Here is a 27,151-nt window from a genome sequence, read left to right as displayed (position 1 = left end):
TACACTCTATACCCACTCATTCCAAACACTAAAGACACTATAATAATACAAGTCAGTAATCAACAAGTATTACACATTACATTATACACTCTAAACCCACTCATTCCAAACACTAAAGACACTATAATAATACAAGTCAGTAATCAACAAGTATTACACATTACATTATACACTCTATACCCACTCATTCCAAACACTAAAGACACTATAATAATAGAAGTCAGTAATCAACAAGTATTACACATTACATTATACACTCTAAACCCACTCATTCCAAACACTAAAGACACTATAATAATAGAAGTCAGTAATCAACAAGTATTACACATTACATTATACACTCTAAACCCACTCATTCCAAACACTAAAGACACTATAATAATACAAGTCAGTAATCAACTTTGATAAAAAAATAATTGGTTAGATGTTTTGCCCTACTCTGATGTAATTTGTACTTTATACTAAGTACATAAATTCGCAAGTAATTCTTGGGTGGGATTTGTACTTATATTAAGTACATTGAGAATACTTACTTATTTATTCGCAAGTATTTTTAATGTACTTAATATAAGTACAAATCAGAATAGGGCAAAACATCTGACCAATTACTCAACTGCCTGACACAAAGCCACTCCACATTAGTTAAATACAAATAAACCTTGATAAAAATATGTATTTTAAAAATAAAGAAAAAAGAAAGAGCTGATAACACATGTATTTTGTAGAAGATTTTACACCATTTTTAATTTTTTCAATGAATTTGAGAGTTTTATTTCACACTAATTATTGATTCTATCAGAATCTTTGTTTATTTATTTATTCTTTCCTTAGAACTATTTTGTCAGTTTCATCTAGTTAAGTCAATTTTTCAGAGTATATTCCTTATGGCCAGGAATCGATGTGGTTATGTTTTCACGGTACGCAATTAAAATGTACGCAGTCTACGCGCGAGTTAACAAAATCATGTTTGTAATCAATTAAACAAAATTTGGTACTCATAAATTTTAGGTCATATTTCATCATATGGCAATACAATTAACGCATGCATACATGCGCTTAAAATGTTACCAAAATTGATTTTCGATGAAATTAGAGTACGTTTCAGGCAATTTTAAGCGTTTAAAAAATTGCCATGAGTGTGCAGATTTTTGCATCCGCACTGCATGTTAAACGTTAATGCGCACTCTATTGTATTTGCGTTAGCAAGATCGTATCATATATTATAAATAATTAAAGATTCTGAGAAAATCAATCAATCAATATATCTTTTAATATCAATTATCTTTATTTAAATCAATGCATAACCTATAATTCGTCATAGTGACGAATTAAATCTGGTGTAAATTAATTCTGCCCACTTATCTCCAAATAACACACAATTTATATTATAGATGATACAATCTGTTTTATATTTTAGAATTTAAATACACCTTATGTTGCACAAAATGCCATAAGAAGCAAATTTTGTATTGACCGATAATGCATAATGTATATTTTCAAATATAAAACAAATCGGAATAGTTCACACAAAACAATAAATTGTACATGCTTTATAAAGTGATATTTAAAAATAAATTTTTTAGAAAATTAGCTGAAGACATTGTTGTGGAGAAATAGGACAAGTAGATTAGAATGCAAGATAAACATTTATTATTCAATAAGGATGTTGTAAAAGATTCAATTTTGTTTTATTACATATTAACATGATGTACTGTATGTTTTGTAATATTTTTTAATGTTTAATATATTCAATAGGATGGTTCCACAGCATTACATGCTGCTGCTCAAGTAGGCAGTACTGAAATCTGCAATCAGTTATGCCAGTGTGGAGCGAATGTGAATGTTCAAAATAAGGTAAGTCATACATTCATTATATGTTATAAATAAACTTGATACAAGTAATACAAATCATTTAATTAAAACTATAAACAAAATTGATTACATTTTTATTGAGTTGTTACCAGACAAGAAGACAATTTAATTGATAATAGGGGCATGTACAATAACAAAAACCAGTTACAAATTCAGCATGTATAATTCTTATAAAACCTGTGATCAATTTCTGTAAAGACCAATTTGAATCAATATTTTTTTTTTTTTCTGTATACGTTCTTCTTTCTTTCTCTAAAATGTGTAAACATAACTTTGTATAACTTGGTAAAAAGATTGACATTGAAGTGTAGATGTGCAGCCAAGCTTTTCGACGATGTCAGAGCCGCGTTGCATAAGTTACGCGCGATTTTATGATTTTCTATAACTGATCATAACTTTAGAACCAACAATAATTCTTTCATGAAACTTAATAAAATTATAATTCATATCATGGGTCAACTTTCTATGGATTAAAAATGGCATGTTTTACAAGAAGTTACGCGTACGCGCGCACGCGCATTTGGAATCTCAAAATGCGCAAAATTTATTTCTAATCAACTTTCTACGTTGATCATGGCATTTTGAGCATGTCAAAAATTCCAGCGCGCGCGGTAAATTTTACCCGTAAGGTGCGCACAGTGTATGAAAAACATATTTTTTTCTCTTGAATTATATTTTTCAAGCCTTTCCTAGTAATTTTGAAAACAATTTAGACCTTTTCCAGTTTCAATAACGCCATACGAACACGTTGAATTAGACAATTCGCGCGCATTTTTAATGTAATAAGGCTAAAAAAATATTGTGACGTCGTCGTATGGCCACAAGAATGTAAAATATAGGATTTTTGTCTCTTTCGTTATTGCTCATCACATTCAATGGAGCGCATCACCCTTATCTGTATTCTTTTTTCTCCGACATTTTAATATTGTCTAGGTCAATCAACTATCTTTCGCATGAGATAAAAATATTTAAAATTTTATGACATCATCATGCCTAAAAATTTAAATTACGTGGGTCATTAATTTCATCTTTACAGTAAATTTTAATCTGTAATAGCTCGTAAGAATAAAATGTGATAATCACGATTAAAACGTTTTCTGGAAGCTATTGGATTGTAGATACGAATTCATGTGAACATATTGCCAATCGGATGTTGTGACGTCATCATATGACCACTTGACTTAAAAAAGTCGTATTTTCATCTTTTGCGTCATAATTTATTACATTTAAAAGAGCGCGCATCAATATTTCACCTACACGTTAATATTTTATTGCTGGGATAATTTCCTTCCGAAATTGCTACCTTCGCGTTTCATTTCGAAACCGTCAACATGTTAAAAATTGGAATAAATAGCGAGTACCGTAATTTAACCTATTCTACACTGTATGTATGTGATATGTATACAGATTATACTGTGTATACTATATATGACACAAAATAACAGAATTCAGCAATAACAACATATCATATTCTTCAGTTCAGGTCATAATGCCATAATCTTTGTGTGCAATATTCCAACGTATGCAGGCACGTGGCGTTTCTCGTGCGGATAACTAACTCGTCAAAGTGACGAGTTTCATGTCTAGTTTTACTTATAATTACTAATACATTCTTAAATGTTTATAAAAAAACCAGAATAGATAATAATAATTATAAAATCTTTATTTTAAAACGGGGGCTCGTTCACAACAAAATGTGTTCTTCCACGAGGCCGTATGAAAGAAATACAAATACAATATCACAATTATCAACCTGATGAACTAACAAGAAAATTATACATTGAAAAAAGAAAAAATATATAAATGTATATTAATGGATTAATAACTTTAAAGTTAGTAGATAAAATTAAAACAGAAATGCTAAAAATTATAACACTCACTACAACAAAACAGACTTATATTAAGAAGAAATTAATCTTTTGAAATTGTTTAGGAAAAGAGCATTTTTTGTGTTTAATCAATTTTGTTTTCCAAATTTTGGCTCCATGGTAAGAAAAACAAAAACAAAATGGGGGGGGGGGGCGCTCTATAATTGTTTTATATAGCATTGACTGGGGATCAATATATGTAATAATGCCAATATAGAAATTATGAATAATTTTATTCTTAAAAACAAAGTTAAGTTAAAGTTAAATAAAGTTTATGAAATTCTCAAAATTGTCTATTAAAACTTGTAATCAACTGTTTGTATTAGCAAATGTACTTCAAGTTATGCAAGCATGATCTATATGCATGAAGCATAATATTTTTTGATGTGATAAAGATTTCATCTTTCAATGCTAATATGCTAGACCAAAAACTTGAATTCTACAACACAGTTTTTAAATGTTTGTTATTGATTATTGACAATTTAACTACTGTACTATAATAGAAATCACTCTGATAATACAAAGATCTTAAACATGGTAACACAAATTTAATTGTACATTTTGATTGTAAATACTCAAATCTTTATTATCAAATCTTTAACTCAAGATCCTGCATATTTAAATTATAACGAAACAAAACTTACATCAAATTTGATTTTAAAAAAGCATTAAACAAAAATTGCCATTCTCAAAATTTAGATGAAGAATAGAGTTGTAGCTTGGTGATTAAGACGCTAGGCTACCAATCTAAGGGTCCTGTGTTACGCGTTTTTAAGAATAAACACTGATTTCATCGTATCCTATAACTTTTTTAAACATCTATGTTTTCAAGTAAATTTAAAACAATTAATGGATGGATATTATAATTGAAGACTATCTAAGATGTAATCCAGCAGATGCGGACATTTACGCGACCCTTGTGAATCACAAACGTTAAAGAGTGAAAAAGTTCTTTAAATGACGATGTGTTGTCATAAACAGTAGAATTGAAGCAATTTTATGATACATACAGAAGGATAATCACTAGGTTTATTTTTACATTTTATCCGACTCCAAAATCTTATTGGTACAGTAGTATGTTTAGATATAGAACATATTTAAGCTAACAGTATCTTTAAATTATTTTTTGTCATTTTTTAAAATATAAAAACTAAACAGAATAGCACACAAGACATGCCAATGTCAAAATTATATATACCGTACATAAATTTCTTTTTCTTAATTAAACTGTTTGAATATTCTATTACCGTAGTATAATCCCACCCCCCTTGTACGTGAAATTTGCCCGAATTTGGGAGGTGGGACTATACCTATAAGTGATTTTTAATTGTTATTTTGTTTTAATTTTTTGATTGTATGTTCTACATTTCTGAATGTCTTTTATATTTGTATATTGCATTTTATTTTTCTGAGTGAAACGCTTTTGTTAAACTTCAATCTTTCGTTTGATTGCAATAAAGTTCTATTCGTAAATTCGTACCCGGGGATTTCCCGCTGGATGAACTGAAAATGACGATATTTCTTCTAGCTACGATTTAGGCTATCTAAAAGCTATATTCCGATGTAGGCCTAGCAATTAGACGGCCAGGACATCTAGGCCTACACGGCCTAATTGGTCTTACCTGTGCTATGCCTACCGTATAGATTTTCCCCGAGATTTCTACTTAAAAAATATCCTAAAATGTGATCTAGGCCTAGCTTCCTAAATCGACATGAACTCGATCATACGAGTTCTCCATGTTCACCCACAAGCTCGAGCTCTCTGTGTAAATCGCATGTTGTTGCATGTGACACAAACTCTACTGCACAAGCCGGTCGGTATAGAGGGCGGTGTTTTTTTTATGGTAATCAAGCATGCAGAGTAGTGTAAACAACAAGAAAGAATGTACAGGACGGCGAAAGGATGTACAGAACGTGACGATCGGGACATGCTAGCCTTAAGGTTGTTTTCAACTTAACAATGTTTAATGAGTTTTAAGTCAGCCAAATTCAGAGAAATTACTCTATTTTGTTGGTGAGAAATTGATGTCGGCCTAGCTAGCTACAGTAGGCCTAGGCCCACCTCTGGCCTAATGTTAAATTATACACTGGGACTTTGCCCGGGGATATGCTTGCGTGCGAAGGTAATCGTAAAGTCGGGGGTGGGATTATACCCGAGGTGGGATTATACCCAAGGAACTACGGTACTAAAATGTTGCCATCAACCTCTTATTGTAAGTTAGTTTTCACTAGAGTGTACACGAGCAAAGAACGCCTCCCCTACAGTATAAAATGAATAAATAATATATTAAGATTTAATGACAATTTTTGAGTTTTATAACCTAAAATTAGAGCAAATATACCAAAACATGAGCCCATATAATTAACATGATAATATTATGAACAATTTCATATTTTTGGTGGTTGTTGTGCTTTGTACAGCAAAGTTTTGATATGTCCTAAATTAACCAATGACAAGCAAATCATAGATAAAATTACTTGAGTTGCATGTACCTGGGTTGAATCTTAGTTGGAACCATTGTTATAATCTTTAAGTCTTTGTTTTATGAACCATATTCAAGCCTTTTAGATAAAACTATTTTAATTCTACTAGCCGTACTGGCTGTCCAATGGACGGTAACCATCTAGTAAGTGATTTTGAGGTTCAGGAATCAAACATACTGTAGTACAGTAGAATAGTACAACACAATATCTAGAAATTGATGTACAGATGACATGTCAGAACAAATACATTATAGCATTTATGTTATAAGAGTTTAGTTAATAATAATAGTCCCATTGATATTTGAGTGTCTTTTTTGTTTTCATTAATTCTAAAAGCAAATAATATAATTAAAACAAATTGCAGAGTCGGTGCAATATTATGATAGTGCACACAGTAAAATTAATGTAGTCAGAAATGAAAAAATCAGAATCTTGTTTAAAATATATTAAATTTTAATATATCTTCTTTCTTGTTTGTTTGTGTATAAATAGACCTTTATTATATTTTAAATTATATCCATTTTCTATCCCCATGTTTGGTGTAGGACATTAAAACTGCATTTCATTTTCATGTTTTCTGAGCTTTCAAAGCCTGTTCTTTAATATCAGTTCAAACTGGAGAACAACAACCTGGTTGAATATTCTAGCACTCATGTCTCCTATTGTTCAATGTTTTTAATGTCTTAATTTGTGGTGAAAAGAATATTTGATGGTTGGTCTTTAGGATGAACAACAATTCTCCTTGTACCTCCTTTAAAAAGAAATTATATAAAATGAACAATTAAATATCCAAATGAATAATATTAAACATGTCATGTAAATCAATTAGAAGCCAGGCATATAGACATAAAGGCCCAAAAGTGGACCTATTCGTCCTGTCACACCTGGGTCGAATCATCTTGAATAAATCTAGGTACTAGTAAGTAACGAACATGCCTATTTTTGTCTTATTAAAAATCTGAAGTATTTATTTAAAATTGGTTATTGATTTTGTCTTTTAAATCCTTAAATTGTGCGTAGTCCTGCCAATTTGAAGGTATTAAAATCAATTCCAAGACTGCATGAGAACGCTACCAATCCCCACATCACAAGCGTCTACATACAAACGAAATTGTTTCTTAAAATCCGGTGCTATAAGGATTGGTTCACACATTAGCATAGACTTAATTTTACTAAAGGCAATTTCACATATATCCGACCACTTAAATTTGACATTCTTCTTAAGCAATTCTGTAAGAGGACCTGCTACGCTAGAAAAATTGGGACAAAACTTCCGATAGTGTACCCCACCATCCCTAAAAACCTCATCAACGATTTTTTGTTTGTGGGTGCTGGGTACCGATAAATACTCTCAACCTTAGCCCTGATGGGTCTAACCCTTCCCTGCCTCACAACATGTCCGAGATAAGTAACCGTAGCGTGACAGAATTCACTCTTACTTAAGTTTACAGTTAGGTTTGCTTGTGACAAAGCTTTAAACATTTTATTGAGCTGCTGCATGTGTTGCTCTCAAGTTTGACTGTATACTATCAAGTCATCAACCGTACGCCTCGCAACCTTCTACGTTAGCTACAAGTCGATTTACCATTCGCTGAAATGTCGCGGGCGCATTCTTAAGGCCAAACGGCATCACCCTGTATTGATAAAGCCCGAACGGGGTACAGAACGCAGAAATTTCCTGGGCGCGCGGCGTTAGCGGCACTTAACAGTAGCCTTTTAAAAGGTCAAATTTACTAACAAATTTTGAATTCCCAACCTTATCTATTAAATCTTCAATTCTCGGAATTGGATACGAATCTGTTTTTGAACAACGATTAACTGCTCTCATATCCGCCATGAGTCTATATGAACCATCAGACTTAGGAACAAGCATGCATGGCAAACTCCAGGCGCTTTTACTAAGCTTAATTATACCATTTTCTAACATATATTCAATTTCCTTATGAAGATACTCCATTTTAATTGGATTCACCCTGTAAGGATGTTGTTTAATAGGTTGTGTATCCCAGACAATAATATCATGGAATGCAGAATTTGTTACACTATAGTTAGGGGTGTCAGAAAATATACCATTCCATTTATTCACAAGTGTACTTAATTGACTCTGTTGTTCTATTGATAAATGCGTTAACTTTTGTTTTAAATTGTTCATTATATCAGAGTTTCTTAGTTTTAAATCATATTCCTTGCCATTTTCTTTTAAATCATTCTGAGAGCCACCGTCATTGTTACAAGCTACAGCCACACAATTTGGTTTTACATAGCTAGAAACATTTTCAGCATACTTTTTAAGCATATTAATGTGACATAATTGTCTACTCTTCCGTCTCCCTGGTGTCTCTGACATAATTTAGATCATTTATTTTTTATTCAATTTCATATGGACCGTGAAATCACGCTTGTATTGGGCTTTCCTGAATGGGAAACAACGCCAAAACTTTGTCCCCAGGCTTAAAAACCATACCAAGTTTTCATCTTAGTGTAACGGTGGTTGTATCCGTTACTATATATTATAGTCTCAGCGGCAGGATGTCATACAGTCACAGAATATACAAACAGTAAATATGGTTTTGTCCAGTGACAACAGTTTTGTTCCAATACTAAATATAATGCAGTCTGTACTGGCTATATTTCAAATGTTCCTATTATAAACGTTTATCCTCTCTATTATAAACGTTTTCTTCTCTGCCCTCCTCTTACCAGTACATCCATATTTAAGGAACGGTCCTAATTAATGTGTATGTACTGGGAGGGGACTATTTGGAACAAAGGAACATTCTTTGATGATGAGGAATAGTCATTAAGGGAGGGATGTCACATCACCTTCACCTCAGTGAAAGCTAGGGCAAATTGGACCACTGGACATCAACAAGTGTTTATAGTAACTCCCATTAGAAATCCCATTAGAGCAATTATAAATTCCACAATATACCAACTTAGTGAACAGTTAATAGATTTATATTCTCTCGTGTGTTACATCATTCCCCACCTATCAAAGAAGTGTCCCACTTCTCAATCTTTAAGAGAATTAAATAAAAAAAAAATACTAATATTGATTACATAAAATTAACATTGAAAACACAAGGATTCATCTATATATAAATTATGGTTAATTCTGACATAGGCGAGCACAATGCAAAAACTTCGGTACAAATCTCCGCCATGGATACCTACCTTATCTATCTCAGATGTACCGCGAAGCGTAGATTTGATAACATTAGTTTTCACATCAACGCTATTTCATATTTCTATCTTAGGAAGATATTATAAAGGGTTTTATAAGAAATTTTCTGATTTCAATCGGTAAATTTTAACTCTACGCGCGGTAAGTAATTTCCGGGTTCACGGTAAGGTAAGGTGTGTCAATCACCTAGCAAGTTCCCTGCATGGTTGGTTTCAACCAGGGAGTTGTAACCTGTTTCAACTAAGTTGGCCGTTTGGTTTTTTGTTTATTTTCGGACCGCGCTTGTGAAGTAGTGTAGTACATAAAGATCAAATTAAATATATTCATAAAACATAGGAGTAAATTGTGGGAAATAATTATATAAAATTACATCGAGAGAATTGATGATAAGAGCTTTTGTTTGAAATCGAATGAAACCCCGATAGCCGAGTTGTTGAGTAAGCTGCCAGGACTATGTATACTATGCGCTATCTGTGTCCCGTCAGGACCCTGGGATACTTATATATATAACTTTATTCACAATCTCAGATAATACAAAGTACATGCACAATTAATTGAAGTTGTGAATGGGGTTAAGCTGTAAGCTAATGCTTTAGACGCAAAGCCCCTTAAAATGAAAAAAATTTGAAATAGATAAATAATTAAATAAATAAATAAATAAAAAAAGTATAATGTACCATATTAATTGTAATGATAAAAATACTAACAATAGAAATAATGCAGTGATAATAACAAATCAAATGTCGAGAGAAAATGAATTAACCAGTAGCTTAAAATTAAAGATAACTGGTGACAAACATATCATGAATTTTATGTTTGAACATACCAATACTGGTTGACATTTTAATGTCATTGGGTAGTGAGTTCCACACATTAGTGCCTCTGTATGTGACACTTTGTTGGCCCAATAGGGTCCTTTTGAAAGCAGTGTGCTTAAATTGTATTTAGCCCTTGTCTCATAATTATGTTTGGAATTGTTTGTAGCAAAGAAAGAATCAAAAGTAATAGGCAACTTTTTATGATGAAACTTAAACATGAGTATCGCAACACTTTTTTGGTACAGCTCAGATAATTTTAATGTTTGTGTGCGGGCAAAGAGTGGTAGAGAAGGATGATGAAAAGGAACGTTGCAAACAATTCTTAGTGCTTTCTTTTGTAAAATATAAAGACGATTTAAAATAGTTTGATTAGTAGATCCCCATAGTGTTATGGCATATGTTAGGTAAGGTAATATGAGAGAGTTGTATATTTTTAATAGGATTTCGTATGGGAGTACGCGTTTTATTTTATTCATGGTGCCTATAGCTGTTGAAACTTTCTTTGCGATTGAATTTACATGATATGCAAATGATAATTTATCATCTAGATGAACACCAAGAAACTTTGTTTGATTTACTCGTTCTATAATATCAGTATTAATTAGCAAAGTTAGATTTGACGTGTCAATTTTTACATTTCTACTAGTAAATACAATATAATTCGTTTTTTTGGTGTTCACCGTTAATCTATTTGCAATAAACCAGTTAGAAAGACATGCCATTTCATAGTTTAAAATATCGAATGCTCTTGTAATATCATTGTGTTGCAGGAACACATTAGTGTCATTTGCATACATAATAACGTTTGTGTTTCTACAGGCAAATGGCATATCATTTATAAAAATCAGGAATAGTAAGGGTCCAAGAATGGACCCCTGTGGAACACCGTACTTAATGTATTTGGTTTGTGATGTTTTACCTTCTACGTTTACAAATTGTTTTCTAGTTGATAAGTAACTCTTAAACCAATCTAAAACGACACCTCTAATACCGTAATGTCTCATCTTCTGTAATAAAATGTGATGATCCATTGAATCGAACGCTTTTGATAAATCTAAAAATATTCCTATCATAAAGCATTTTTGTTCGATTGCAGAGGTAATTTTTTCAAATGCATCTAATAATGCGTGAATAGGAGAATGTTGTTGTCGGAAACCATATTGTGATTTATTAAGTACATTGTTCTTGTTTAGGAATGAAATAGTTTGATTGCTAACAACCCGTTCATAAACCTTCGAAAGACATGGCAGTATAGATATGGGACAGTAATTGTTAATTTCTGATTTATCTCCGTTCTTGAAGATAGGTATTGTTTTTGCAATTTTAAGTTCGTCCGGAAAACAACCGGTAGCGAGTGATATGTTGATCAAATGAGTAATCGGTCGTTTAAGATAATTTGAGTATGGTTTTAGATATAGTGCTCCAATGTCATCGTGCCCAGGTGTTTTATTAGTTTCCAAATTTTCGAGGAGAGTTTTAATTTTATCCTCAGTAACAGGTCTTAGAAACATAGAATTAACATAGTTTCCTGTTAAATACGAGGATGATTCTGTTATTTATGGTTCTTGTGAAATTCGTTTTGCCAATGTTTCTCCAATGCTTGTAAAATAAGTATTAAACGCATTTGCTTTTTCTGAGGGGGTGTTGAATTGCTTAGAGTCATGATTTATTGTTGGTGGTAGTTGTCGTGTTTTTGTCCTTCCCATTATAGTGTTAATCGTTTTCCATGTCTTTTTGGTATTACTTTTATTATTTTCAAATTGAGTAAAGTAGTATTCTTCTTTTCGTTTCTTAATAAGTGCTGTAAGTTTGTTTCTGTATTTAGTATATTTCAGTTTGTGTGAAGGAGTGGGATTTTTTCTGTATGAAATATACAACCTGCCCTTAGTTGTTATTGACTTTGCTATTGCCTCGGTGATCCATGGAGATCGATCTTTATTTGCTTTTGCCTTAATTTTTTTCAAAGGAAAGTTTTTATCAATTAAATGTTTGAAGTTGTGAGCAAATGTTGAATATGCAATGTTTGCATCTTCTGTGCTTAGGACAGGTTGCCAGTTTTCATTTGCCAAGTCTTCCTTAAAGGATTCGACTTGCTGGTGGAAATAAGTGCGTTTTAAAATAAATGACTGTTTTGTATTTTTTTTATGATTCTCAGATTTTGTGATTGCAAATATAGGATAATGATCTGATATATCTGTGTAAATAATTCCAGTATTGATATTGTGATTATTTGTAGAATTACTATATATATTATCAATGATAGAAGATGTATTTTCTGTTACACGAGTCGGTTTATTAATCAGGGGCAAGAAAGAATTGGAAACAGTGGCATCCACATGACATTGAACATTACAGTTTGAATAGTATAGGTTAAGGTCGAGATTAAAGTCTGCCCATGTTGCAAGTCGTCTAAAACGTCTTCCTTCTTAGGCCAAAACGGCTCACTGTGTCGCGGAATAATGTATTATATACCAATTAGGATGGTATTTATTTGAATAAACGCCAGGAACACCTCCCTAATAAAACATCAATTAAAATAATTATCGCCACTCCCCCATCCCTCCCTCCCATCCAAATACCATCTAATTAACGCCTATCCACATTTATACACACAATATTATATTATATTTATAACACAATTATACTATTTTTGGACTGTTATCTAGGCCTACAATTTACCAAGCATTTGTTATTCTTTTTTACCACTTTTTATATCTACAAAAGATCAAATTAAATATATTCATAAAACATAGGAGTAAATTGTTGGAAATAATTATATAAAATTACATCGAGAGAATTGATGATAAGAGCTTTTGTTTGAAATCGAATGAAATCCCGATAGCCGAGTTGTTGAGTAAGCTGCCAGGACTTTATGTATATATACTATGCGCTATCTGAGTCCCGTCAGGACCCTAGGATACTTCTGCCCATGTTGCAAGCCGTCTAAAACGTCTTCCTTCTTAGGCCAAAACGGCTCACTGTGTCGCGGAATAATGTATTAATTATACCAATTAGGATGGTATTTATTTGAATAAACGCCCGGAACACCTCCATAATAAAACATCAATTAAAATAATTATCGCCACTCCGCCAATACAAGCAATACAATGTGTTGTAAAAAAAAAATAGTGAACCACCACTGAATAGTTAGAGAAATTCAGAATAAGATAGTTCGAAATAGAAGTATGTGTAATGTATGCTGGTGTAAGACAAATTGGCACAATGTCTATGATGTTCATAGGTATAAACACGAGGGATACCATGAGGGATAAAGTGACATACGAATTCTACAAACAAAATTATTTAAATAATAAGAACGTTCAACCACAAAAATGTTAGTTGTTCCTCTTGTCGCCGCCCATAGACTCAATATGGCCATGATCAGGTACGACATTATATTAGGAATATACATCAAATAAGTGGAAAATAACATGAATATTCAGTGCACATAAAATTACAAACACAGGACATAATACTACCCAAATAGGAGACATGCGATATCTCTAGTCGCGGGTTATTTAATCCCATAGACAAAAGTCATGATCAGGAACGACGCTTTGCGAAATAACGTATGTCAACTGGGCATGATGTGCCATTAATGTAAACACAAATTATTAAAAATACAATGAAGGAAATTAACACCATGGAAATCTAGTGTCACCAGGCACAGTGCAAATGTAATACTCAATATCAGCATAACAGTAAACCAATTGGTAGGTCATGAAAAATGTCAAGAAAGATGTGTGGCAGTCATACTACAAATCACAAGAGAGCAAATCTCTCACTTTTGCTCTTAGGTGAAATAATCACTAAATAATGTGAAACAACAGCTAATCCAATATACAGTAACTGTCAGAAATAGTGTAAAAAGAATCTATCTATATAAAACACAACATGCATAGTGGTAATATCTAGGGAAAAAAAAACTGAACTACAGTACTTATGCAGAAAAAATAAGTACAGTATATACAAAAAACAAATTAAAACTAATTTTCATACTTTGCTGAGGTTTTAATAATTCGGCCATATCTTAAAGTGATTGTAGGTTTGATGTAAGGTTTTAATCTATCATAGTGTACTCATCTAGCATAGGGTAGGTTTGTCTTTTGATTGTGCAATTTATATGTTTTACCACTATCGTCAACCTTTACAATTTGATAAGGGCCAATCCATTTTGGTGCTAGTTTAACTCGGGCATTAGCTGGATCATTTAACCAAACTTGATCTCCAATTTCATAAGGGGTAAAACGTGCAGAAATGTCATAGTGTGTCTTACGTCTGTACTTCTGCTATTGCGTGTTGGTTTGTGCTATCCCCTGCGCTGTTTTAAGGCGCTGAGCTAGTTGATTAGCATATAGAGATTCCATACGAATATCATTTCTATTGTGTACTGTATCATTATTACCTTCATACATAAAATCATTCTCTGACTAAAACACCATTCAAAATACGGAGATTTGGGAACTCCTTTAGCAATTTGTTAATTGAAGGGGAAGTAAGTCAGATGGAACTGTGCCTAACTCAACATACTGCTTTATCTTGCTAATAGTTGGATCACTTTCCTGAGCATGTTGAATGTTATGATTTGCTAATGTGAAATCAAATAATAGAGCACCTAAATAAGAAGTATCTTCCTGAGTTTCAGAAAGTCGGGACAAAGCATCTGCATTCTGATGTTTTTTTCCTAATTTGTGTTCTATTGTCCAATCAAACGTATCAAGCTCAAGAGCCCATCTACATCGACGACCTGTAAGGTCTGTATCTAAATTAAGAGATTTAAAGTTAAGTAAAGGCTTGTGATCGGTTATAATCGTAAAGGGGACATCTCGTAGATAATGGCGGAAATGACGGACACTCCACACAATTGCGTATAATTCTCGGTCGTTTGTCGCCCAGCGTCTCTCAGATTGTGTTAAAGTGTGGCTGGCATAAGCGACAACTCGTTCTAAACCATCTTGCAATTGTGTTAAAACAGATCCAATAGCAAAATCTGAGGCATCAGTTAAAAGAATAAAAGGTTTTGAAAACTCTGGATATGCAACAATTGGGGGGTTTAGTAAGTCTTGTTTAAGTGCATTAAATGCAGTGGTGCAATCGGCGGTCCACCGGAAAGGGACATTTTTCTTTGTTAATTGCTGTATAGGACTAATAATATTAGCAAAGTCTTTAATAAAACGTCGATAATACGAACAAAGGCCAATGAATCCACAAACTTGTTTAACATTTCTGGGAACAGGCCAATCTCTAACTTTCTCCAAATTGGATGGGTCAGGTTCGATACCATTTTGGGAAATAACATGTCCTAAGTATGTGACTTTTTCCTGAAATAATTTGCATTTGTCGGGCGAGAGAACACTTCATTAATATTTGAAAATTTCTCCTCAAAGGTTTTACCAAAAATAATTAAATCGTCCAAATATACCATAACTGTTTTCCATAGAAGACCTTTAAGTACATTTTGCATTAATCTTTGGAACGTGGATGATGCATTAGTTAAACCCATTGGCATAACATTAAAATGGTATAAGGCATCGCCTGTTGTAAAGGCAGTTTTGTGTTTGCTAGCTGGGTCCATAGCAACTTGCCAATAACCGGATGATAAATCAAGGGTACAGTAGTAAAGTATTTATTTCCAGCTAGGGCATCTAACATATCCTCAATATGAGGTAATGGATGAGAATCACGGACAGTATTTTGGTTCAACTTCCTATAATCAACACAGAAACGGTATGATTTGTCTTTCTTTTTAACCATGACTACAGGGGAACTCAAAGGACTATTACTGGGTTCAATAACACCTTTATGTAATAATTCTTTAATTTTGGTATTTAATTTCATCTCTCATTTTTGGGGATGTTCGATATGCCCTTTGGCGAATTGGGTTAGGATGTTGGGTATCAATAAAATGCTGAATAATATCTGTGCGACCATAATCAGATTTGTCTTTACTGATAATAGAGTCAAATTTTTCAATTAAATCATTAACATTGTCAGATTGCTGTTGAGATAAAGCATTAGGCAGGGTGATACTAAATTTCTTATCACTACGAGTGTCATCTGATATATTCATACAAATAGCTGTAAATTCAGAAGCATCCTTATCGTTAACAGAACTATTAACATGGGAATGAATGGCTTCATCTATGAAAACATTGGGGCATACTAATTCCTGATTAGTGGGCATGACTATACAATTGTGGGTAGGAAATGAAATAGAAAATAATTTGGTACTCAAATCAATATTTGCGGAGTATTTATCCAAAAAATCAAGTCCTAGTATAACAGACTTAACTACTGCCTTAGTTACTAGAAATGTGTGTAAATAAGGAGAATCATTAATAAAAAATGTGATGTCTAGGGTGCCTACTATGTTCAATGGTGAGCCGTTGACTGATCAAACCATCCCTTAATCAGAGTTAAAGGTATGGCTGGATTTAAGATAGTCATCATAAAACGTATAATTGATAATAGATATTTGAGCACCTGTGTCGATAAGGGCTATAGTAGAATGTGTATCAATAGATATTGGGATTTCAGAATTGGAATTTAATTGAACATGGAGCGTCTGTGAAACATTATGAGGAAGGGACTTTTCATGACTTGGGAATTGCTCCATCTTCCCAGCTCGGGCTTGTATTCCTTCTGGTCTGCAAAAGATACATGTCTATCACGACCTGGACTGAATGGTCGACGATTAGGGTAAGGGCTAGAGGGTCTCCTATTACGATTTTGGTGATAGGGACTAGAATTTCGGAAATGCTGATCACGACGATAAGGACTAGGACTGCGTCTATTTCTTTGAAACTGGTAAGAGCGATTATAAGGGCTGGGACTTCTATATCGATTGGGGCGGTAAGGACTGGAGTTACGATTTTGACGTCATATGACGTCATAGGTACGTCATATGGGAATTTTAATATGCTAATTAGAATGTTTAATATCACATTTATATCTACTCGTAATGCACTCAGGTGGTCTAAATCCAACCGTTAAGGAGATATGGAGCTTCAAAATAGCAAATGGCGGCCATTTTGAATTTATGCTAATTAACCCACTTCCCGATGTCCGATTTTGGTAAACTTTGGATATGATATTCATTTGAACCATATTTACCAGAAAAAACAAAAACAAATTCTGTTGGAATTTGTTCTAGGTTCACCCTATTTTTGACTTATCTTTACTGGACTAATAAGAAAATGCTTATTTTCAACAAGCTCATGTAACACAAATGAAATTCCAAAAATTATGAAACATAGGGAAAACTATAGATCAATAATTATTGGAATGTATGATCAATAGAAATTTTTTGCCCGCACCTGGTCTTTAAATTGTGTGTGCGGCCAAATATTATTTGAAAGGTATTAAAACCCATTTCTAGACTGGTATTTTGTTTGGATATCATAGATGAAACTATCCCTACAGCATCTCAAAGAAGAATATTAATAGTTCTGAAGACTTTTTTTGTAATTATGATTTTATATCATTAAGTAGTCAAATTGTGAAAATCATATTTCACAGTTTAAACTTTTTAATCAAAAATACTATGTAGAAATGTTGTCATCAGTGACTTAACTATAGCAATACTGTGCAACTCCTTTTCATAACTGTCTCAGTTGGGTTCACTTTCAGGATTCAACATTTTTTTGAATTACTACTTTTCTGAAATATGGTGAAGGACCTAAATGATGTATCTCTACAAAACATTAAAGACCCCCACCCTGCATTGAGTAACTCTTTTAGAACAATTCTGTCCTTAACATTTTATAGCATGCAAATACAGGTTCCTGGCAAAGAAGCATAAAAGTGGACGTAGTTGTGCAAACATGAGGGAGGTTTCACGACACGAATACGTCACACAAACTTATTCGTTTTCGTAAGCCAGTACAAATCTGTTTTGCATGGCAACGAAATATTGAGGGTGCCGTCCAAAATATGACTGCTGTAAACTTAAATGAAGCACAGGTACATGTTGCAATGGTTGCTTATAGGCCTAGTGTAGCGAGAGAGGACTTTAAAAAACTGCTATTTATCAAAATTGATGTGGCATTTTTACTAAATTACTTTCAATAAATTATCTATAATTATATTATTAAATCATGAATCATTTTTTATTCAATGCAAAGTGTGCAAAATAGATAAAAAACTATGACTGGTGATATTCGTCAACACAAATACGCTTTACGAATATCAGCTCAAAAGTTTAACAAATGTATGACCTATCTGTTTTCGTTATCGTATTCGTAAGGTTGCGAAACCTCCATATTATTTGGTGCCATCATATATCAACATCTTTATAGGCTATGTAGAAACTGTAGCAAATCTAGCATCGATATGACTTGCGTTTTTAATTAAATACTATAAAATGAAAATAGAGAATATTTAATATTCTTAATGAATCACAGGATCAAGTGTAAAATTGTATTCAGAGATTTATTGAAAATTATGGTTTTAATTAATCTTTGCCCAATTTGTATTAATAACGCTAAACAAAATAGGGTGAAGTTTGAACAACTTAGTGTATAAGTCATTTTTCAACTGTTATATTCTAATTGATACTAGATTGTACTACGTCACAATGTTAGCAAACTCCTTTCTTTGTAGCCATACTACAGTTTTTTCATGAATATTTTCTGATTTTTTTAATACCAACATAAACATGGTCAATTTATTTCATCTAAAAGAGATCAATGAAAAATTAAAATAGAGATCTAAAACAACATCACATTTGTTGATTTTAAATTGTCTGCTTTATGGCATATTTAACTGTCTACTGACTGCATGTAAACATTGATGATTGTTAGAATTCAAATTATTCTGCACTCAGATCTTTAAATCACCGATGCTTTACTTGTACATATACTTTACAGTGGAAACAGGATGCTAATTAGTTGTTATCCCTAAAATACTTTGATAACAATAGTAAGACACTTAAATATTATGAAGAGAGAAGCTTGAATGCCACTATCATTCCAAAAGAGGGATAGGCTGCTGTTTATTGTTCATATGACACATTCAGTTTTGAAATTCACTAGTATTAGTAAATAATAAACCTTCTTAGTTTCTGTCTATAATAGCATTACTGCTGATACAGCATATTAAAGTTTAAAATTTAAATTTTTTAATTTGAGAATTTGAATTTTCAATCTATTTCATATTTTCAAGAATCTGATGATCATGACAAGTTGACAATATGAATTGCATTACTGTTACATTAGATTCAAAAGAAATCGTCATTAACAAGTATGGAGAAAAGAGGGACTTGCCTTCATTTTAAAATGAGTTTGTCATAACATGTTTATGTATACAGCCATGAAAAATAGGAATACCAATACCAAAAATATAAAAAGATGGGATTTATAATTTAATGAATAGAGCACTCAAACAGACAGAGGAAACATTTTTGTTTTTGGTTATGCATTTTGTTTACCTTCAATACCCACATTTCTGTAGTAGATTTATCTTTTCAGTTCATATTTTATGCATACAAAATTGAGAACCACCAATTCATCACCATTTCCACTTACATTAAAGCAATAATTATTATTATAGTATTTTGTTATGATGAACTATTATAATTTTATTTAAAGCAATTTCAGATAAAAGCTATGCATAGAAATCTTTTGAATTGCAATAAATAAACACATGATCTTTTGTACGACTATTAAAAAAAGCATTATAGTGAACAAAAACTATGATGCCAAGTTGGTGCTCTTGGCAGAAATTTGTTTAAGGATTGTTGTATTTTCTTGAAAAATCAGTAGATCAGAAATATTTAAAAAATAATAATTAAAATGAAGTTGCAACAATTTGAATATCATTTATTAGTAGGAATGTACAAAAGCCCTAAACTCATACTTACAGTGAGAGCTCACACATTTCATTTTACATACACATGCACTTGAAAATGAAAGTTACACAATGATGACACATTATCATCAAAACAAATGTAAATGTACTGTACATTAATTGTTTCTCCACTTAACTGTTTTCATAGTCACATATTATCATTTATATGGGACTGTTTTGTACTACAATTCTTTATGCTGTTATCAAAATGACTTTATACTATACTGCAATATTTACATTGATCTTCTGTTCTGGTAAAGTACAGTAGACCCTATCATAGAGGCTTACACTATGTATATCAAGGTCTACTCGCCCTAATTTGGCCAACATTTTCGGCAGTTAGAAATGTATTGGCCACGAAATATTAATTACATTACTCAAAATTTGCGACACCTTAAGTATTTCAAGAACGAATTCTGCTCATTATAATATTTTTAATTCATTTCCACGTCTGTTCATAACTTGCCTCCAAATGTTAAAGGTAGTCTAGTTTTTTCCCTTTCTTCATTTATATATTCACTTAAAAAAAACTTGCCTCAAATACCTGTCTGAACTCAATGAAATGTGAAATGTTATTTTAAACTCTTTTTCTGTATTTAAGTTTATTTAATTTTTACACTTTAGGGGGTCAGAAGTCACTTGATAGTGTTTTGTTTCACTTTTTGACGATCCCGTCTACCCCCTAAAGTGCTCTGTACCTTGTGATTTTTATTATTTTAGATTATAAATAATTACAATATTGTTTATCATGTGGATGGACGATTGTGTTTATAACCCTTTGATTAACCCCACACCTCATAGGATACATACAGTACAAGACAATTACGGCCTAGACTCTGCTTCTACAGATCATTTATTCAGACTATTCAGGCCACTGGTTCCTTCTAAGCATGCACAATACAATTGTGTCGTCATCTCCATTGAATCCTTTGCTTACAAGTAATCAAAGTGGTGGTGAAGCAGGTTGATTTGACAGGTTTCCATGTTATTTCATTGCCCCTTAGTCTCAGTAATATTTATTATAATACGTTAACAGAACTTCTGTAACACAAGGCAAACTAGTGCTGGTCTATTGATACTAACACTAAGAAATCTTCTGACATACTTAGAGCTGGTTTATATCCATTGTTAATCTAATTTGTTTTAATTCTGAATTGTTTGACTTGGCATAACCATCTGGTATGCAAATAACCATCTGGTATGCAAACATAATAATCAAAGGCAGTGTCCTCATTATCACATTACCTGTACAAATTGTTGTACTTTATTATTAGGAATTTAAAAGAGAAATAAATGTTACCTTTGAGTTTGTTTTTAAAATTTTTAAATAATAGTATAACAAAGTTTACTAAAAATAGAGTATAACTCGTGAGATTAAAAACTTGATTTCTGATATGATAATTATCTATATTATAGATTATGTGAAATATAATAACCTCTATGTGCTTAATATTTTCAGTATAAAAGAACACCTTTGTCTTATGCTGCCAGATTTGGTCATAGCAGCACATGTATGTGCCTGATCAATGCAGGATCAGACTTGAATATTGCAGACGAGGTAAGTCATGCACACTTATATTTAAGTGTCTCAAGTAATTGTATAATTTTAACAAAATATTTAAACTTTTTTTTCCAATTTAAAAAGTCTAGATTAATTTTTTCATAAAATCTATAAATTGGAGTAATAAAGATTTTGTCTGATTTAATGTTGTAATTATAGATACAAAATCTTCACTCATCTTAAACCTTACATTATTTTAATGATTTACATTAATACATACAACAAATACAATACATTAGTTTATATTTTTTAATGACAGGTTTGCCAAATATAATTGTGGCACATTTCAACAAATTACAGCATATAATTACTGTCGATAAAACCTGTTTAAATTACATTTGCTCATAAGAGCATTATCGTTCTACGGAATGTGCCTTGAAAGCTTTGGTCTTTGCTCTATCATCCTACTGTACCCCATTGCTTGTAGTATAATATCCCACTACCCGGTCTGTGTTAAATATAAAGGCATCCATGTCTAATTCATATTATATTTACCTGTTTCAAATGAAAAAATGGATAGCTAGATTGTTTTAAATTTAAAGAAATGCAGAGAATAATTTGCAAGCATATAATTATATTTGAACATAATGAACTATCTAAAAGGTAGTCTTCTTTATTGTACCTTTTTAATATCCTAGATGTGGGTAAAGTACATTAGAAGAATCCTTTCTCACTTCTCATCTGTTGTGCTGGCATACATATGTTATTTGTTTTTATTCTTTGACTTCATTTATATATTATCTTTCATTTATTTGTAATTGTGAAACATTCTAAGCATGCCATTATTTGAAAATATTTTCTTATCTTATTTTATGCAATGTTATTATATTCTTCAATTTTCAACAACAGCTAGCTATTTAAAAAGAAAGAAAGTTGATTGAATATAATTGTATGTAAATTTTTCAGAAAATTCAGTCGATGATCACTGTTTAAAAAAAAAAACAATAAGAAATATTTAATGCAGTATTTAAAATGAATTAATGAAAACAATTATGCATTTCTTCAATGGCCGCAAATGGTAACTGGCTGCAGGCCTTTTAATTATTTTAAAGTCAGGTTTTTCAAAATTTACCCAACTTTGTCAATAAAATGATCCAATATTGGGAAATAAGTAAATAATATATTCTAATTTTAGCTATTAATTATGTAAAAATCATTAAATTTGAGGGCTCTAATCAGTCTCATACTTAGTAACTTTATTAAAACTAAAGACAAGGTTGACATGATGATTTGTTTGTCGCGAGAGGATAACGGTGTATTACTATCAGCAAGTTTTTAAAAGAAATAATGTTCCTCAAATTTTCTAGACTATAAAACATGTCCTACTATAACAATTTGTCATGATCCATTTTAAATTTGAGTGCTAAATAAAACTTGTCTGCTAAATCTAAAACTTAGTTTTCTTCATCTTTCTGAGATAAAACATTGTTTGAATTCCTTTCTGATGAATTTGACAGTAAAACAAAGGTAATGTCATTGCAAACCCTTGTTTATATCACCATGGTTAAGGTTTTAAAGAAAACTGAATAGGCCAAATTTGTTTTGTTACGTTTCATGTCCAGGATTCGAATTTTTAATATTTTATTTGAGAAATAAGTGAAAGATGGTCTTACAGTTCAGTTGTGTTTACATACCTTAGAGTGCATAATAAATGCTTCATTTTTTTTTTTTTTATTACTATTAAAATATACAATGTAGCTAATATATTGAATAGTCATCCATCTCCAAAATTTGATTATAAAGGAAATGTGAAACTAATTATTACATTTTGTTTTTATTTATTTTATCTTTCATATGATATTACTCTATGATTTATATATACTACAGCTTGTGTATCTCTCAGTGTTCTTTCTTCTCTTTTTTAATTCAAAAATGCCCTTTTGCAGCAATGTCAAATGATCAAGCTAAACATAATTGTCAAAAATAATAATTATAAAATAATACAGTTAACCTTTCCACCTATGCACTGTAATTCCTAATTACAAACTTTCTTATTTACAAACGCCGGTAAAATCATAAATATAGTTTGTTTACACTTTGATATACTTACTTTCTGCAATGTAAATTATAATATTTAAAGTACTATGTTATTTCAAAATTACATGCGGAACAATAAAGTTATTGATTAATCAATAATACTCCTCACACATTTAAATTTTATTAATCAAATACTGTAATTTAATAATATTGATAATGTGCCAAATTGTTAAGTTAAATTGAGATTTGCTATTCTCTTAAAAACAAAAAACCAATATATTCTTAGGCTAAATCATTCATAATTGATTTTAAATTGTATTTTTAAGTGTATATGGTCATTATTACAGTTATGATCATACTTCAGTTTAAAATAATTTCCATTTAACAATTCTATAAGAGAAGGAGCACAATACATGCAATAGCTTTCTTTAACTTACCAGTATTTTCAGTTAATTCATTGCAATTATATACTGCATTATTATTATTGCAATCATTATACTACTATATAATTTGAATTTAAGCAAATTATGTAGTTAGACAGGGGTAATAATGTCAGCTGCATTACATCAAATCAAGAAATTTTAATACAATCACACTGCTAGAAACAATGGTCAATCCAATTAATTGTGGTCCTGATATGTCCCTCATAAAGAATGGAAAAATAATAATAATAATGGATAAATAAATGACAAATAACTTTAAAATCATAGCAAAACATGGGCGGTACTCACCAATTTTCATATTTGTTGCTCATGGCAAAATGTAAAACCACTAATGCTAGAGAATTTATTTGTTACAGACTTATGTCAAAATCAGCATTGCATTAAACTATCACATGGAAGTTTTCAAATAATATATACTATGGCCCTGTTTCTGCTGCCAAGAATATACACACTGTATATGGTATATTTTATATGGTATTTTTTGTGGCAGCAGAAATGGGTCTCATAAAAAATATACTGTATAAACATGGAACTATAAAATTAGATTTTATAGCTCCATGGTATAAATATACCGCATATTTATCTTGATCATTATCGATATCGTTATCTCTGATATTTTATCATATATTTCTTGCACCTTTCTGCTGCGTTATGAATATACCATCTATATTGTTCACCCATAACACAAGGTTTGTTAAACATACCCTACTTAGAACAATTACTAAAATGTCACAGTGGACTGAAAATGTTAAGATATTTGCTCTATTTAAATGTGATAGCCCCTGTAAATAATTCTAAGCATGAGAAACAAAATACTGATTATTGATTATTTGAAAGTGGATAATTTAAAAACATAAAATATGTTGGTATCACATGGATGACACACACACAGAGTGATATATCACTTTGTTAGTTTTTTTGTCTTGTGCTGCTATCTGTATCGTGGTATTCTAGCTTTAAAGTTTATTGAAATGAGTATTTATTATTCAATTACATAATAAAAAATTAGTTTTGATAGCTGAATTCAATTAGCTTGGTGTTTATGAACATCTATTACTACATTAATACATAACTTGCTTGCTCATCTTGATTGTGCTAAATACTTATGCTAGGGTTTTATTTGTAGATTTTTCGTCCTCTTTTAATACTATACAATCAAATATTTTAATGAAATCAGTAAAACAGCTTAAAGAATAATAGGAACTAAAGAGAATGCTAAAGATATTGTTAACAGTGCCATAAGTAAAAAGTAATTATGTCTGATGAGTATCACCCTTCCTCACCATTACCTTGTCTTTAGTAAGTCAGGGCGTTTAATGTACCCAAGATGGAAAACCAATAGGATGAGAAACTCGTTTCTCACTACTGCAATGAGTCAATTCAATGAAACTTACATACATTGATCATTTTATGCTATACCCTTACACACACCAATCTTGCTTGTATTTTGTATTTTAAACGATTTATTTTATCTGTATTTCACCAAATTTTAACCTTTTTTAACTCATTTTTATATCTTTATGTGAATTTTTAACTTTGAACAAACAAAAATAATGTACATATTTTTCTGTATTTGACCATGAATAAATGAATACTAGGCCGGTAATTTGTTTAGGTTTATAACTAAATAGGCCTACTGTAATAATATTCAATTCAAATTGTTCTATCCTAATTATAGTTTTCAAAGTATTAAATACAAAATTACTAAAGAAATATAAAATGGAGACTGCTTTATTTTTTTTTATACATAAGCAATATTATAATAATAATTAATCTGATACTCTAGAATATAAGTTTAAAGTTGATTATTTTAATAAAATATAATATTTTTGGAATCATGTTGTACTACTCACACAGTGATAAAACCTGGCTGTTCAAGTGAGGCAAAAGCTTCTCTTTTCACCTCCTTTTAAACAATTTAAGCATTTTACTAATTTAATATACAGTACATAAGTACTTTCCTATCTACCAGATTGTTGATTCAGACAGCTTTAACCAGTTAAAGTTTTTAATAATTTCCTTGGATGATATATTTTTTACTGAAACCACTCTGAGTCTAACTAAATACCGTCCTGATCTTAATACTAATATTAAAAATAATTAAGATGCCAATAAATATAAGTTATTAAAAGATAGTGATAAAATTAGCGCTGTAAGTGTCAATTGAAATGAAAATATGCTGTTAGTTTACGGGGTAAACAAAATTTGGTTCAAAACTTGACTATACCAATTTTCAACACAAGTGCAACTGATTATCAGTGATTTAGACTCTCAATATAAAATCTGGTAGTGACAATGATACACCTTTAAAGCTGTTTTACAAGTGATCAAGTTTCCTTTTGCATTAGTGTTTAGTGGTTACAATAATATATAAACCACAAAATGATTTTCCAACTCTTTTTGTGTACCAATTTAATTGTACCCAATGTTCCAAAATAATTGATAAAAAATATTTGTGGTTAATTAAATTCCACAAATATAAAATTTATAGAGGGCGACATTTAAGTTTATCTAAATTTTGTGCACAATAAAAACAAGTTTGCTATTCATTTTGTATAACAAACACATGGAATATTTTAAAACACATCTTTTTCTATTGTTCACTAATCGTTGTAAACTTTATCGTTTTATAGCATTGCTATGTTTTAATATTGTTGCTGTTCCACTTAGTGCTTTTTGACAATTCGGCTTAAATATAGTTGTTACTGTGTGCCAAACAATATCAGTTTTTGTAGCAACACTGTACAGTTATATACTCTAATTGAAATTATAATCTTTAATGTGTATTATTATCAATACATAATGCTATACATTATGTTTTTTCACGCTATGGTCATAAATTTCCATTTGAAATACTTTATAAAACATTTACAATAACAATAGTGCCTTGACCATTTTATTATATTAATATTATTTTTTTAAACAGTATTTAATCAAAAGGTGTATTGTCCCAAAATCATGAAAAATGAAGATTAATTAAATCAGATTTTGAATATGTTATTTTGTAGGGTTTTAATAAAGTTACTATAATCACTTCCGTAGAAAAAAAAAATGTTTTCACTTATAAAATGACAAATAAATGGTTAAATTCAACCACA

At 31.1% G+C, this 27,151-nt stretch overlaps 1 protein-coding gene across 1 annotated transcript in view; it reads left to right on the top strand.

The window, feature by feature from the left end:
- The window catches only part of LOC144858820 (uncharacterized), a 240,976-nt gene that overhangs the window by 16,346 nt on the left and 197,479 nt on the right, over positions 1-27,151 (top strand). The gene's annotated exons all lie outside the window — the stretch shown is intronic.

The sequence above is a fragment of the Antedon bifida genome, chromosome 2 (genome assembly GCF_963402885.1).
Source record: "Antedon bifida chromosome 2, ecAntBifi1.1, whole genome shotgun sequence".
NCBI classification, from domain to species: domain Eukaryota; kingdom Metazoa; phylum Echinodermata; class Crinoidea; order Comatulida; family Antedonidae; genus Antedon; species Antedon bifida.
This window is presented reverse-complemented; position numbering and strand designations above follow the sequence as displayed.